Here is a 15376-nt window from a genome sequence, read left to right on the forward strand (position 1 = left end):
AAATTTGCGGAACATCAACTAAAAGTCCAAACAGAAGTTTTTTGTTGTAACGAGTTGATTCCTACGGAGGCTGTGTCAGTCACTCCCAACAATCTCTTTAGCAGACTCAGGCTCTGCTTCTGTTCACTGAATAATCATGTGCAGATTCAGATTTTCTCCAACATGTTCATTACTTGCATAACATTCGGCAAATGAATTTGTCAGACAGTCAAAATTAAAGATGTGTTGTGAGTTGTCACTTACGCCACCTGCTATTGTGGCTATTCTCTGGCTAATTGAGGGTGCAGGCACTTGGAGGATGAATACCCGGTTGTGTGAAGATTTCACATTTGTTTGCTGCAAATATTCATGAAGCTTTAAAAAACACTTTCTGTGTGCAGAGCCAGCACAAGGACTGTGAATCACTTAAGCTCCATTAAAAAGGCTACTTTTGAATAATTTAAACCACTAATCAAAGGGTTACTTTGGGATGGGTAATAGAAGCTATTGCTATGGAGTATAACGTCAGTATTCAAGTGCAATAAGATTTAAGTTTTGCATACATCTTATACATGCTGCCTGGATTTATCCTTTCTGCATATTTTAGCCAGCAAACTCAAAAGGAGTTTGTTTGCTAAATTGGGCCCAATACCCTTGAATTTTTATTTGGCATTTGTAACCCAACATTAGAATTCAACAAAAAAATGTTCCTTGTTTATCTGACCATTCAAAATCAACAAACCTGACAAAATATCAGAAGCCTACAAGATATTGCTTAGGAAAAATATACCGTGCTTTGTTTCCTTTCCCACCAGTTAATGAGTATTAAGAATCTGCCATTCATAGATTTCACACAAGAGTTACAAGAGCAAACCAGTAATTTGGGTACTATCAAACAAAAGCTATCTGCCAGATCTATTAATGTAACAGTTACTTTGGCACATTCATGGCTTAATACATGACAAATATTTCAGATTTGGTCTGTAAAGCACCTTGTTATTACTAAAAGGCAAACCAAACACCCACCTTTATAAACATGTTACTGGTTCTGAGTCTTTGGGAAACAGGTACAAAGAAAAAAACAAACTCCAAGGGAATAAAAAGAAAAAGTGGTTTCTTCATTGTAATAACCTGCACAGACACATCCTGGGTATTATTTGGGTTTATGTAGCTACATAAATAAGACACTGTCCTGTCTGCCTTTGGATACCAAGAAATTGCTGTCCTCTTAATATTCATCCCTTTCTAATTTATCTCAAGATGCAGGTTATATCTACCTTTGAAAAAAATATATTTAAATTGCAATGACAGAGTGATAGCACTGTTATCTGGAACTATAATTTTAGTTGGTATGCATGATAGCACAAATTGTATGAAATGATGGGGTATTTTAGATAGCTTTGTAAAGATTTTATTACAGTTTTGGAGCCATAAGACTACCAAAGTTCTGACTGTGTTAGAAGTTTATTCATAGGGTTTCTTCCTGAGATCTGCAAGGAGACTAAATCAAATAACAGGGATTTTCAGAGTTTACTTATTCTTACCATGTAATTTTTAAGATTCAGTATATATTTGAATAATAACATAGAAAGAACACAGTATTTAGAAACAAGAAATACAAAGCATGCTGAGATTCTTAAAATGTGCACACGTTTCCTTTTACTTCCAGGCAATATTGTAGGGAAATAGAAATAAAAATACAGAAAACATAGGGAAATAAATGGAAATAAAATAATGGGGAGAGTACTTGAGGCATAAACACATAAAATACTTTGTATACATCAATGAAATTTGATATTAAAGTTTATATAGTTTAAAATGTTAGTAATCATTAAAAATATAAATTAATAATCTGGGATAGTACAGCAGTAAAATATGTACTGGATATGGATTTATTTTTAAGACCTCTGTGATGCTGTTTATAAGAAATTTGCCATAAGTTCTTCTTAAGTATAAAGATGCATATATCTGTTTTATAGTCATCTTTGGTGTTTTCTGGGGCTCTTCTAAGTAATATGCATTGAGTAATATAATGTAAAATTATGTCTAAAGTACAACTGCCAGAAGGCTCTATTCTCTTTCATTTAACCTGCTTCAAATTTGTTTTTCTTGCTATCCTTCAAGGAAAACTCATGAGCATTAAGGAACATGGCTTTAATTAGAAGTAATTTGTATGTTGACTTATACCTTTGGAGCACATTTGTTCATTTTTCCAACTAAATCAGAATTTTTTGTTGTTGTTCTGAAAAAAAAAGCAAAGACAGAATTATATTTCTTACTTTGAAGTCAGGTGAGATTGGCTATGAACTTGTCAGGAACCAAAGCTTTCTGTGGTCTCATTACAACTTTTTGTAGGAATAAGTCTCTATAAAGTCAAATTTACCAACTTGCTTAGGGAGATTTCTTTTTCAAAAGACCCTGATAAGTAAACAGGCAGCTACCTGAGATGAACTAATTTGAAAATAAGGCTGCTGCAACACACACAAAAAAAATGAGTCATAATGATAAACAGTTTTTCTCTCTGTTTCCTCCTTTGTCTTTTTTTTAACCATCAAGTTTAAAGCTTCTACAGTGCTTTTTTTCCTACTTTATAGGAGACAACTGACATTCTGTGGTAAATGGAAGAAAGAGCAGAGCAGAACTGAAAATCCTCTAATGCACTGACACTAACTTGCCCTCTATTGTTGAAAATGAGCAGGCAATCATGATTGTTCATCAAATGGCTCCTAATGCAGTTAAAGCATTCAGCTATAATTTCTCCTTGCATTTATAATTACTGTCATAGACTGCACACCTCAGTGAGCAGATTAAAGCTATAAACTATTTAGCCGTAGCTTTAAGATGAGGAACTTGATTTGTCTGGCAGCAGTTATTTGTTAGAGAGCTTGACACTTCACATAAAAATGACTCAACTTGATGAAGAACAATGCAGTTTAAGCAATGCAGTGATTTTAAATCAGTCATTATACCACGCCCTGTAAAAATTGCAAAGCAATTTGTTAAATGATATATAGGACATGTAGATAACTGTATGTGTTAAGTATACACAAATAGAAGATTTTTTTCTTCTGTGGAGTTTATTTTCTCATCCTTCTCAAACAGTAGAAACTGCTTGGAACATCATGTTCCACTGCTAGCTAATACTGGTGTTACATGAACAAGGACACTTGCATGAATTAGTAGTCCAAAACTATATTTTAGAGAATTTTGCTTGCTCTTCATCTTTCATTTCTTCATATCAGCAAACATTAAGAGCTGAGAGAACCTTTAGGAGGATCAAACATGCTGGGAAGTAAATGACTGCAGTTGCATCCACCAGAATTTTATAAGAAGCATTTACAAAAAAAAAAAAAAACAACTCAGAATTCTTCTCACCATGTCATCAGCCAGAAAGAGAAAGGTAGAAAGGTTATTGCAATGAAGGCTTGGATCATTCAGCTCTAATGGGCCCTTTCTGACAACGTCTTGTTGGAATATGATGACTTCTCCATGGTAAAAAATTTCTGTGGGAAAGCTCCATTTTAAAATAGACTTCTGTTGGAATAAACTGGGTAAAATTGGTGAGCTCCATGAAGAAGAACAGGAGAGGAATAGCTTGGTCTTTCTGCTGTCCTGGAGGAGTGATGCAGAGCCTGTCCTCCACATGGGAACACCTCCACCTCATCACTCCTCCCTCAAAATTGTACTTGTTCTGATGAAGCCTGAGTCCCCCTAGTTCTTAGAAATTCATAACTCTTTCCCCAAACTGGTGGACCAGGATATTTTTAATTTAACATTTTTAAATCTTCAAAGTTTTCCTGGATAGCATTTTTTCAGCCTTGCAATAGTCCTTGTAAAATCTAGAATAGTGTGTTCTTGGCTTCCCTGAGAGCAGGGTCAGGCCAGATGATGCATCAACGTGTCAGCACAGATACTTTACTTGCTTTTTATGAATACAACAGGTTGCTATTAGGATCAGTATTATTTAACATTGTACTGGAGCATCCAGCCCACTAGGTCAACCCATATTGTATCAAGGCTCTGTATAAGCATACTGTATCTGACAGCTTTTGCCCCCAAAAGGCAGGAATTCTTCTCCTCACAAAGAAACAGCAACTTTTAAGTATTTTGACCAGATTTTATCTGACCTTGAATAGCACCTACTTCTTCAAGCATTCAGTATTCATAAGGATATCAAAATCTTGCCTTCTTGCTGTGTCTGATATTATTAAATGCTACAGCCTTCATAATGTGTAGCAGAACATTTTTACCCGGTGAGATTTCAAAGGAAGGGTATTTGAGTCTTATTTATACATTTTACACCTCAGCAATCAAATTGCAAAGATCAATAACAAAAGGAAAAGACATGAGCTGTATCCAGCCTTCGAAAGCACCTTTCAATAAAAAATAATGTAATTTAGCAGGATGATCACTCAGTGCAAATATGATGGAGCACAGATGGAAAATGAGGAACATTATGGATATGGCTTTATGGGAGGAGGAAAGGAGGAAGAAATTTTTCACTATTTATTGGGATAATGAACAGATAATTCTTGATTATTAATCTGTAGTCTTCAGGCCTTATTCTGCCATCTCTTCCCATCTCCTCGGTTCAGACCCAGGTTTGTTTGTGCATCTGGGCTGGGTCCATTTGATGGGAAGGATCAGGCCTTTACACTGGTTTTCACACTTCAGCAAAGGCTCCCAGGATTTGCAGGACTGCCTTTCCAGCTCAGGACCCTGCCTGGGAAAAGAGGAATGAGGCAGAACAAGCAACACGTGGCACAGAGCTTCTTTCTTCAAGCTCTTGAAGGTGTGAGGTGCCAGGAAAGGTTTCCAACACTCAAGTTTGCAAAAGGGATCCTGCTCCAGGGCACAGCATTGGCTCTGTCTGCTCCTCTCCCCAGGAGATGGATGGACAGGAAGGGCATGGGGCATGGCAGGGGCTGGGAAGCCAAGAGGGGAGTGGAGGCAGAGGGAATGGCAGCACCTTGCTGGAGTGGAAGGAAGGAGGGAGACATGGAGCCAGGAGGGGACTTGTTCATCGTAGCAAATTTATACAATGCCTTTATTAAAATAAAACAGTTCTTCCTTCCCTCCAAAATCCCTCCCTGCCAGCACTCAGTGCCTGCTCTTCTGCCTGGGGTCAGCACATGCAGAAGTGGGGGAGGGAAAGATGGGGGAGTGGAGGAGGTTGTCATGTCTAATGAATACCCTGAATATATCAAGATATATATTTTTTTCATTTCAGAAAAGGTTCCATTAAGAAGGAGACAGCCTTAACATGTGCTTTGGCCCCTCATCAGATTTATGAGTATTTGCTCTGCTCTTTAATAGGAAACTCTGCAGCAACTGCCACCTTGCCTGCTCTCCCTGAGATACACAGTGGCTTCTCAGGGAAATGCACTTCATTATTAATGTGAATTTGTACGTTTTTATGACACTGCTTGGGGGAAGGGGCAGGCAGAGATTTCCTGGTGATATATGCTCATTTCTAACCATTTATTGTCCCAGACAATCGAAGAACAATGATAAACATTGTTATAGAAAGTGGAGGGTGCTGCAGTGACATTTTTGAAAGGAAAGGAAAGGTGGCTGGAGTGGCTTTGATGTGGTTGTTTCCTTTCACTCCACCCCTCCAGCAGCCCCTCCAGTGGGCTCTGTGCTGGCAGTCACTGCCTCCCCTTGCTCACCTTCTCTCAGGCCAGCCAAGGCCATTTTCTTGGTGCTTTGCTACAGCAAAGAGGTACAGATGAAGGAGAAGGAGTTCATCTTTTGGGAAGCCTGTACTGCAGAGGACCACAGACCTCAGAGTGAATGGATGCTCAGAGGCCCCACACCCCTGTACCCCATCAGTCTCCTTTTGGTATAATATCAAATAACCAGCATGGAAACTGCACACAGCAGCAGATGTGAGGCAAAGCAGGCCAGGAAGAAAAAGGCAAGGGTGCAGGAACACAGTTTACAGATTCTCAGTATCCTTCAGTTTCCTTGCTACTACCATGCTCCTCCATGATAAAAAAACTGCTCAGGAGCTCTGGGAGATGATGAAAGCAGTGGTTCAGCCTTCAAGCTTCAAGCCAAAACAGAGAAATCAGGAAGGCCGTGACCTCCACATTCTCTTTTCTTTCATTCTTCTGCCTTTTCCAGTAATTTTCTGACTGTGAAGGTCAAAGTCACATTACTTTGTGCCACAGTCCCTTGAGCTCCAAAAGCCCCTGTGTTTGACAGAGCTTCCCTGGTCCTCATTGGGATATTTGCTCTCTGAATCATTGCTAGGCTGAGCTTTCTCTGTGCTGTGGAGCCCATAGCCTCCAGCTATATGTGAACGATTGCCATGTTTTGTGTTCATATTCTATTCCCTCACCTTAAATATGCACAGCCCTTTGTAACAAGAGATTTGCCCGACAGCTGAACACTGCTAAGACTTTATGACATTCTTCTGCTCCTCTCATAAAGCTGAATAGCAATGAAGTAAAAACATCAGAATAGCCGTACAGGGTTAAGTCAAAGGTCCATTGTGTTCATCCTATCTCTGACCATGACCAGTTTAAGAGTATAAGATCAGGACAGATGTGGTATCATTACAGAGCACTATCCAAGCCTCTGTATTTACAGTTCAGGTATTTCTTCAGCTGTAGGTTACCTTCCCCTTTTCCCAGAGCTTCAGAGAACATGCAAGAGGCCTTGTTGAGGCCATTTGGGCACAACTGTGAGGCCTCTTGGGGTGAGCTCTGGAGGTACTCCAACCCCAAACAGGGAGCAGAGGATGTACAAACCAGCCCATGGTAGTCAGAATGCTGTTGAGCCTTCATGTTTGCTCTTTGAACATGGCTAAGAATCAGACCCGGAGTGCAGAAGTGATATCAACACCCTGACCATGCTTTCTTCTATTATCTGCTCTGTTTTCCCTGGGAATTTCCTATGACATGATAGAAATGCCACCCTCAAAAGATTTCTCTCTCAATGGTATGCAGAGCATGACTTTCAGTCTTACTGAAGAGCTTATACTAGCATGGATCTGTAAATCAGAGGAGGCAAATCTGCTTTTTCTGTTGTGCATAGATAATACTAGTTTGAACCCTTCTGGGTTTACTTTCAGCTTTTCTAAACCTCCAAAACACTCTGTGCAGACAAAAGTGTTTTTCTCCTCTCTTGTTGCAGAACTGTTGAAATCTCAACTGTGAAACTGCTGTTTTCATAGTCATTTAATGAAAACTAATCACAAACACTCCCCATTTCTGAACACCCCCATGTTTATACCATGAGCCACACAGATTATCTGAAAACATCTATCTCAGTACATGTAACCAATATCCTGGTGTAGTGCCCAGATGCCAGTAGGCATCTCCGCCACACAGCTCCACCTCTCCACTTCTCTTTTATTTCAAGCCAAGATTTAGAACCTTTCTGTCCAGCTCCCTGTCTCTGGCCTCTTCATGCCATCTCTGTCCCTGTAGCCACATGTGCATCACTGCTGCAAGCATGGCAGTGGCTGCACAGCATGGGTATTTCTGGGGGCTAAGGTAAGCTACTGGCACTGAACACTGCTGTGACTGTCCCCATGGCTACCAACTTTCTTTACAGGGTCATTAAAAAGACTGACATTGTCTTTTACTCACCCATTGATCTGCATCCCAAGAGACATCACAGAAGAGTCTCCCTGAAATACAGCAAGATTGTGTTCTGTTTCTACCTAAGTTCATGTGAAGTGAACATCCTGCTCTTCTTGGAGAAGGGCAAACTTAATGCTTCCTTTTTGCTCCCTCAGCTCAAGGGGCAAACAGCTGTGTGTGGCTCAGTCTTCAGTGAAGCTCAGCCTAGGCTAGACACAGACAGACAGGCTGCAGGTGGGCTTCCAGTTCAGTAACTCAGTTCCCTCTGTAATCCTACAGAACCCTAATCTGTTGGCCTTGGGTTTTTACAGTGCAAGACCTAGGTTTGTCATCCAGGGAAAAAACGATGAGGGAGGTAATTCTGTTTATTTGATCAGTGCTTTTTTTAAAACATTGTGCTCCCAGGAGTTATGTGGTGGCCTTCTTCTATAAATCACAAATGCACAAAAAATAACTCTCAGTACTTTTCCAAAGAGATTAGGGTGAAAGTTCCTGCACTCATATTTCACGTCTCAAAAAAAAACCCCAACAAGAGTGATAAGTATAGCCAAAAGGAGTGCTAAAGCACACTCTGTCATTTGTTTTCCATGTGCCATATGTTTTCTGAATCCTGCACCTCCCACATACAAATTGCATGCAATAATGTGGGGTACACATATTACTCAGGATTATTTAGTTAAGCCCTGCTAATATAGAGGGAATTAACTTAGATAAAGTCAAGCCACTGTGCTTTGTTTTGCTTTTTTGCTTATTCTGGATTCATAGAGTAGAAAATTAAAGATCCCACTGTGCCAGGCTTCACGTCATTTGGTTTTAATCTAATTCATCTTTTTGATTCTCCATTTCTCCTTCTCTTTGAGTATCATCAGTAGGTGGTCTGAGCAGCAACCAGAAGATTTACTGGCAAGACTAAATGTATGAATGTTATGAACACATTGTTTTTCTGATATGATTTAATGACCTTTTTGGCATTCCCATGGCTGTTGAAATCTTTTGTAATAATTCCCTTTGGCAGCCAAAGCTCCTGTTGATCAGGTGAAAGCTGATGCAAATGTCAAATGTCAATAAATTCGTAATCCATAAATGTAATACTTGGTGCCAGAGTGAGACAGGGTTAACCAGAGTGCAGGAGGAGACACCTAGGATGTGAGCTACTTCGTCTTATTGTGAACAGAAAACAGACAGGAAAGGAATGCCACCCCCAGAACCTCTCCATAGCTAAGCTCATTTCCTTCTCCATACACCCTAATCACCCTGTGTGTTTTCTGAATTGCTGAGCTTTAACAAAAAAGGGCTTTATTTATGTCTTGCATTTGACGATGCAGTCTGGTGATGCCAGTTCCACCACTTGTTCTGCTTTTGACTCATCATGTGAGGCTGGGATTTACCTTCTCTATTTCTAAAGGAGCTCTTTACAGTTCAGAAGCTTCAGAGGCTTCAGAGTTTGATCCTGGAAAATTATTAGTTGAGCAAGCTACTCCAGTAAATTAACAAGACCACTTGTATAGCCCAGGTGTTGCAGGAGTGAGTTGCGACTCATTTTAGTTTTAAGATGCTTGGAAAGGGTGAGCCATGTATGAAGCCTTATTTTATATACAGTAAGGACATAAGAACAATCACATAATTTCCCAAGAGGTTTTCTTAAGGGCCCTCCACTTTGACCTTTGACTCTGAAAAGCTCCAGTTTGTTTGACATTGAAAAAAAGCGAATGTGTGAGTACAGGGCCATAAGCATTTGCACTTTGTACATGCTGGAGCTCAACACAGCTGAACTGGAAAAGGCTGCAACAGCTAATGTGCTGGGAAAATAAACCAGAGGCATTTACTTAATAACTCAACTAATTCCTTTAGCTCACCTTGTAGAGACTTAACCTTTGAATGAGAGTCCCTAGTTCAGAATCCCATGTCTCCTCTGTCCTCATGTTAATTTTTAAATTATATATCATTGTTGAGAGGCCTTCGTGTTGAGCATTACAGGCTATTTTTCATGTCTAAAGTGGGGAATTATAACTGAACACTAGCTCCTGGTTATAAATCACACCGAACAAAGTGGCATCTGCATCTACTCAGTAACAAGGGTGGGAAAATTGTAACTTACTGAAAATGAGACAGGAAAGAGGACACAAATGCAGTAGCAGAGTTAACTGTGACTTGAGAAAACCAATGGTTCTTCCAACCAGCTGATGCACAGGGCTCCTGTTCGCCCTCTCTGTGCTCTCCACTACCAGCGCTGTAAGTGCACAGTCACAGTAGGAACTCAGTCAATCTGGAGGGTAAGCATGGAGCTGGAAGTTATTTCCCTCCTGTCCCCAGTGCCACCAAGCATGCTGTGAGCCTGTCGGGCTAGGGTTGAGGTGGCAGAGAAGCCATTTCACAGCCTGGAAATAGCACTTATCTCTTGCTCTTCCCATCTCCATCAGCAGGCATGAGTGAGCAGTGACCACAGTTCCCTCTCCCTGGGATGTTTTTATTTCTAATCCTAGCTAAAGCCCAGACAAGGAGGAGACAGCACATGACTGGTAACAGAGCAGTTACCAAGGCTGCTGGGGTTGGGCTGGGCTGCCCCTCTCCTTCTCTGCTGCTCAGTTCACCAGGAAGGAACTGACACTGCTCCTGTGCCTTGCTGAGCAGCCCACTGATACAGTGTTACCATAAAAGACAGCAAAATAAGCATAAATTTTTGCTGTGACTGGGCTACTTCTTTTGTTTGCCTTTGCTGGCCTTCCTTCTCCTTTTTTCCTTTTTTTTTCCTTTTGGTCTCTTTCTGAGAGAACATCTTAAACTCTGCACAGCACCTTGCACAGTGTGATCTTTTATCTGCTATTGGTTTTGGACCCTAATGCATCAATAGCTTTAATTATAAAAATGCCAACTATAAAGGTTTCAGCCTGAGGTGCCAAGGATCTCCTAGAGTGCTGCTGCCTCTCTGTTCAGATATTCCTCTTTTTGGGGGTCATACACCCTCCTCTGTACAGCACTAGCCACTAGAGTTGCTTCACAAGATACCTGAAATGAAGGCAGCCAGGCACTTAGGGTTCATTCTCCCTGCAGTGCAGGTTTTTGCTTAACAAGAGCACAAAACAACTCTACAAAGCGATTTTCCTGAAATTAAAGTTTAGGTTTCTCTCATAACAGACAGTAAAGAAAGCAGGTTTTACAGCCAGGCCAGGTCAGTATCATGGCAGGAGGCATTTGCTCAGGAGCTGCCATTGGGAGAGGAATAACAGGATTCCTCCTGCTGCTCCCTGGTGAAGATGACCTGCAGCTTGATGCAAAGTCCTTACCTGCTCCCTTACTCAGTGTCTCCACTACAGCAGTGCAGTTTTTCCAGGTTTAAATTCAACAGTCAATACTTTATGTACCTCACAGCTTCCTAACAAATCCTGGCCCCACTCCAGCACTCCATCCTGGCACAGTGGGCTCAGAAGAAGTGGTCCTCAGTTTTGTTTTTTTGTGCAGTGCCAGGCACAAGGGGTTGCTGGTCCAGAACTAGTCTTTGAGTAACAGTAATTGTCATAGGTGTTCTGCTGATTGGAGGCAAACTTAAGAATATTCTAAAATAAGAATATTCTAAATAGCTTTGCAGAACAGAGGCCTGTGTGCTTTTTGTTTGCTAGGCTGCTCAGCAGTAGTTCAGACATCTGGGAATTGTTGAGGACCTGGTCTATCTAATTGTGTATCTAAATCATAGTTTCACTGTGATTCAGGGGTACTAACATTATAGTCTACACAGAATGGCTGAGGTTATATGGTCAGATTCCTGCAGATGGTCAGTTTGCATCATAAAATTTAAAATTACAACTTAAAGCATAAAGCTACTGCCTCAAATTTATTATATATTGCAGCACAACGAGCAAATTAATACGAGGTGCAGTATATGCCCAGACATTAATGTGAGCAGAGGATGAAATATTCTCCTCCCAGCTTGTTGGTACATGTTCCTTTCAGAGCAGAACTGAATCGCCCAAAAGCACCAAAGAAGAGGAAGTCAGCAGGAGTGCAGTCCTGCGTGGTGCTGGGCTCCTGGCTCTGGGGACACGGGAAGGACACGCCACACCTTGAGGCACGAGGCCCCAGGGCTTTGGAACTTACAGCTCTGCTCTGTGCATCATGCATGCAAGAGCTGAGCTCTCAGCAAAATCTTTTTATTATTCGCCATAAAGAATCACAGCTGTGAAAAGCAAACTAGGAAAGGAGGGTGGGAACAGGCAGGCACTTTCCTTTGGATTCATGTAAATCTGCAACAGCTCCACTGCAGGTCCAATGAATTATGTTGCTGTCGCTTGGACATCAGACCAGAATCAACCTCTTTACCTGCAATAGATGAATGAAATATCTTGCTACTGTGTGTCCAGGAGCCTGCTAAGCTTCTCGCAGAGTTGCTGTCACTATGCCCAGGGCAGAAGCATATTTTTTTTCTTACTGTTGTACATAAGGGCTTTGCTGCAGCCGACAACATGAAATGTGTTAGTTCGGTTTGTTCAAAATGGAGTGTGTTTGTTAAGTGTTGCCTCTTTGATGTTGTACTGCCATCTCCATCTTTGTCATCATTGCCCATCTTTTTCAATCTAATGAACTCAAACCATCAGTGCAACTTAAGTTCGGCTGTCTGTTCTTGCATAGTTAATATTAAAAATGTACTAACAGTGTGGCTGCGAAATCAAATTATGCACATAAATATGCTGGCATAGCAGAGGAGGCGGCAGAAGCTGAAGTTAGCAACATTGATGCCAGTTCACATTTGCAAATCAACCGTCAATCTGTCATTAAACATGTTATCAAATGATGATAAGTGTATGCTTCTTGCTTGCATTGGCGCGCTTATTCCCGATGTTGATGTGCATTAATGGGATAATGTGCATTAACATAGTCTTGCTTGGATGAACACAAAACATTTTTTATCCGTCTCAGTTTGTTTCCCCCTGTGGCCCCCAAGTAAGTGTTTTGTGTTATCAAATTGGCAAAAAATGGGAAAACACATTACTTTTAATTAGTAAAAATTTTAGTCATTATTTTTTTTTTCATTTTTATCCAGGCTGTCTCCCGTGTGTTGGCAGTTGGGGTGGGGGGGCACAAAAAACCAGTCCACTGCCTTCTTTAAGTAAAACGATTAATGTCAGAAACCCAGAGACTGACAATTATGTGCTGTCTTAATGCACTGGCCTTTCATCTGCAGTCCTTGCTTTTGACACAAGTGATGGTTTCAGTTCAGCGATATGAAAGGCAGGAAGGGAAACGATCTCAGGCATTCCCAGCCCATTGTGTGGTGCCTCACTCAGACATGGCAAGCAGCCCTTGAGCTGGCTTCATTTAACAGTTTTACATACGAGCTGGCACCAGCTGTACCTAGAGATTAAACAAAAAGCTAAAGAAGAGCACTGCTGCTTTAGGAGGGACACGAGTTTCTGAAGGAACTTCCCACACATTTGCCTGACTCCATTATCCCCTCCCATGGGATGCTGCGTAGTCAGGGCTCCATTCACAGTACATGCTGATGGTAAACTTCAAGGGAACCAAAAAAAATTCCTCACTGGAATGAAGAAAAAGTGACTGAAGGCATAAAGCCACTTTTAGCCTGATTATCTCCCAACCATAGACCAAGTGTCTGCTCAGCTCACAGGCTCTGTCTCAGTGGTACCCAGGAGGTGAGGGCTCAGCTCATGGGCTGCCCAAGGAAAGGTCCTTTGCCTGAGAATGCTTTGAACAAAAATAAATAATTGTATTTTGGTTTATTGCCCCTGTTTAGAATTGAATCATTTACCCAAGCTTTTGGAAAAGGCTGAGGTGGAACTCTACTGGACTATGTCTCACATTTAGAGGACTTCAAAGTTTCCAAACTCTTTTCATAAAGTACTTCCCACCCCTTGGAGAACATCCATTCTTTTAAACCCTTTCATATACATGCAACAGTGGCAAAACTGGGATGAACTACCCGTGTTTTTACACTGAAGCAGTAATTGTAATGAAAAGCAATATGGATAATGTCTGGTCCTGTTCATAACACTGGGAATGCTTCCAGAAGTTGTACTAGGACTTTACCAATAGTATTATCAGATCAGGCTGAAGAGTTCCCTTAAAGGAAAGTCAATCAGTTAAAGTGTTTTCTTTTTAGTTCATGAGCTTGGAAACAAAACCCTTTCAAAAGCTTTCATGAAAGACATCATATGATTTATTTGTTTCTAAAATGGCAATTTTTTCTCATATAATAGAAATGTTTAAAAATTACTCTCAGTCTTTGCTTATGACTACACCTAAACTCCAAATATGGTTTGGGATTTATCTTGGATTTAAAAAAATATATAACTAATTAAATAGTGAGCTTCTACTAACTATGAACTTTTTGGTATATGGGTCAAATTTTTGATCATGCTTTCTTTTTTCTCACTCTAATAATGCTATTAACTTCAGGCGTACTATTCAGGTCTCTGATTTCTATTATCTGTATAATTTAAAGGAAAAATGAAAGGGAATAATTATTGATTTTTTTTTAAATTGTCTTGAGTTTTTAAAAGTCATCCATTGCATTTCCTATTGTTTCTAAATTGTGGATACATCAGCACAACTTTCATAATCATAAAACTCTAATAGCAGTAATTGTATTCCTGTTAACCCTAGCTTCAGCAAGTCCTCATGTTTTGTATTTCTAAGCCATAGACCTTGTCTTCCAATACAAAGAGCTTGAATTTTAAGTATGTTTTCTGTTAGACATCCATTACTGGCAGAATTTACCCAGCAATATTTTTTTTTTACAGTTGTGTAGCTTTACATTGCTTCTACTCCATGAGCTACCTTGAAATTAACTTGTCAAACGTTCATCCCACTACTTAGGGAAGATTCCTAATCAGATGAGTGGACCAATTTGTCATGACTTGGAGGAGAGGTGTTGGAAAGCAGATGGCATTAAAAAGGCTTGCTCTGAAGACTGGGTACAGGGAACTGCTGCTCAGCAGCTCAGGCTAAGCTCCTGTGAGGGACTATTTGTATCAGATATGGTGTTTGGAAAGGCAGAGTGAGAAGCATGCCTTGATGTCTCACTTTCCACATTTGTGTTTGAGCTATAGCTCCCTCAAAGTGCTTCATCACCAGAGCCCAGCTCTCTCCCCTTTTGGACACTTGGCAAACACCAGAACAAGGTGCAAAGCTGTAGAAGTCTGAGCATTGCAAACTTGAACCGTGACCCAAATCAGTGGCCCCTTCACGCTACCATCTGGGAGAAGCCTGGATCTGGCTTTGCCTTTGTGACTTCAGCCAGTCTCTACTTTGATCAGATGTATAAATCAGGTGCATTCATTTCCCAGTTTTCATTAAGCAGTGAAACAGTGAGATGCTGTGTTATTCCTTGGTATTCATATATCAAAACAAATGTTGAATGAGGAATTAGCAGTACCACAGTTGGGCAATTTTTCCTCTCTGTTTTCCCAGTCTTTATTCTTCATGCCGTATCTTTTTCTATTATCTTAGGCCTGACTTTGGAGTGTTTTCAGTTTTTGAAAATGGCAAGTAATTAGTCAATATGTTTTCACCATATGTATCAAGCTCAATAAAGAGGCAACCATTGGCCTTTGTCATGGCACAGTAAGCGCTCGTTTTCTCAGCACTTCAAGTTACGCTGAGCGTGTGGTGAACGCCAAAGAATTTAATGAGGAATTTTACAATGAAACATTTGACATAATAATTCACAGTTCAGTGCAGTTCACAAATTTGGGGTGAGCCCCTTTTTGAGATTGCCTCTGTTTGTGTTGTTCACACCAGAGATCCTGCATGAGCTGCTTCTCCTCTGCCTGGTGCCCTGGATGAGCAGA

Source organism: Calypte anna, chromosome 20, assembly GCF_003957555.1.
Source record: "Calypte anna isolate BGI_N300 chromosome 20, bCalAnn1_v1.p, whole genome shotgun sequence".
Lineage (NCBI taxonomy): Eukaryota > Metazoa > Chordata > Aves > Apodiformes > Trochilidae > Calypte > Calypte anna.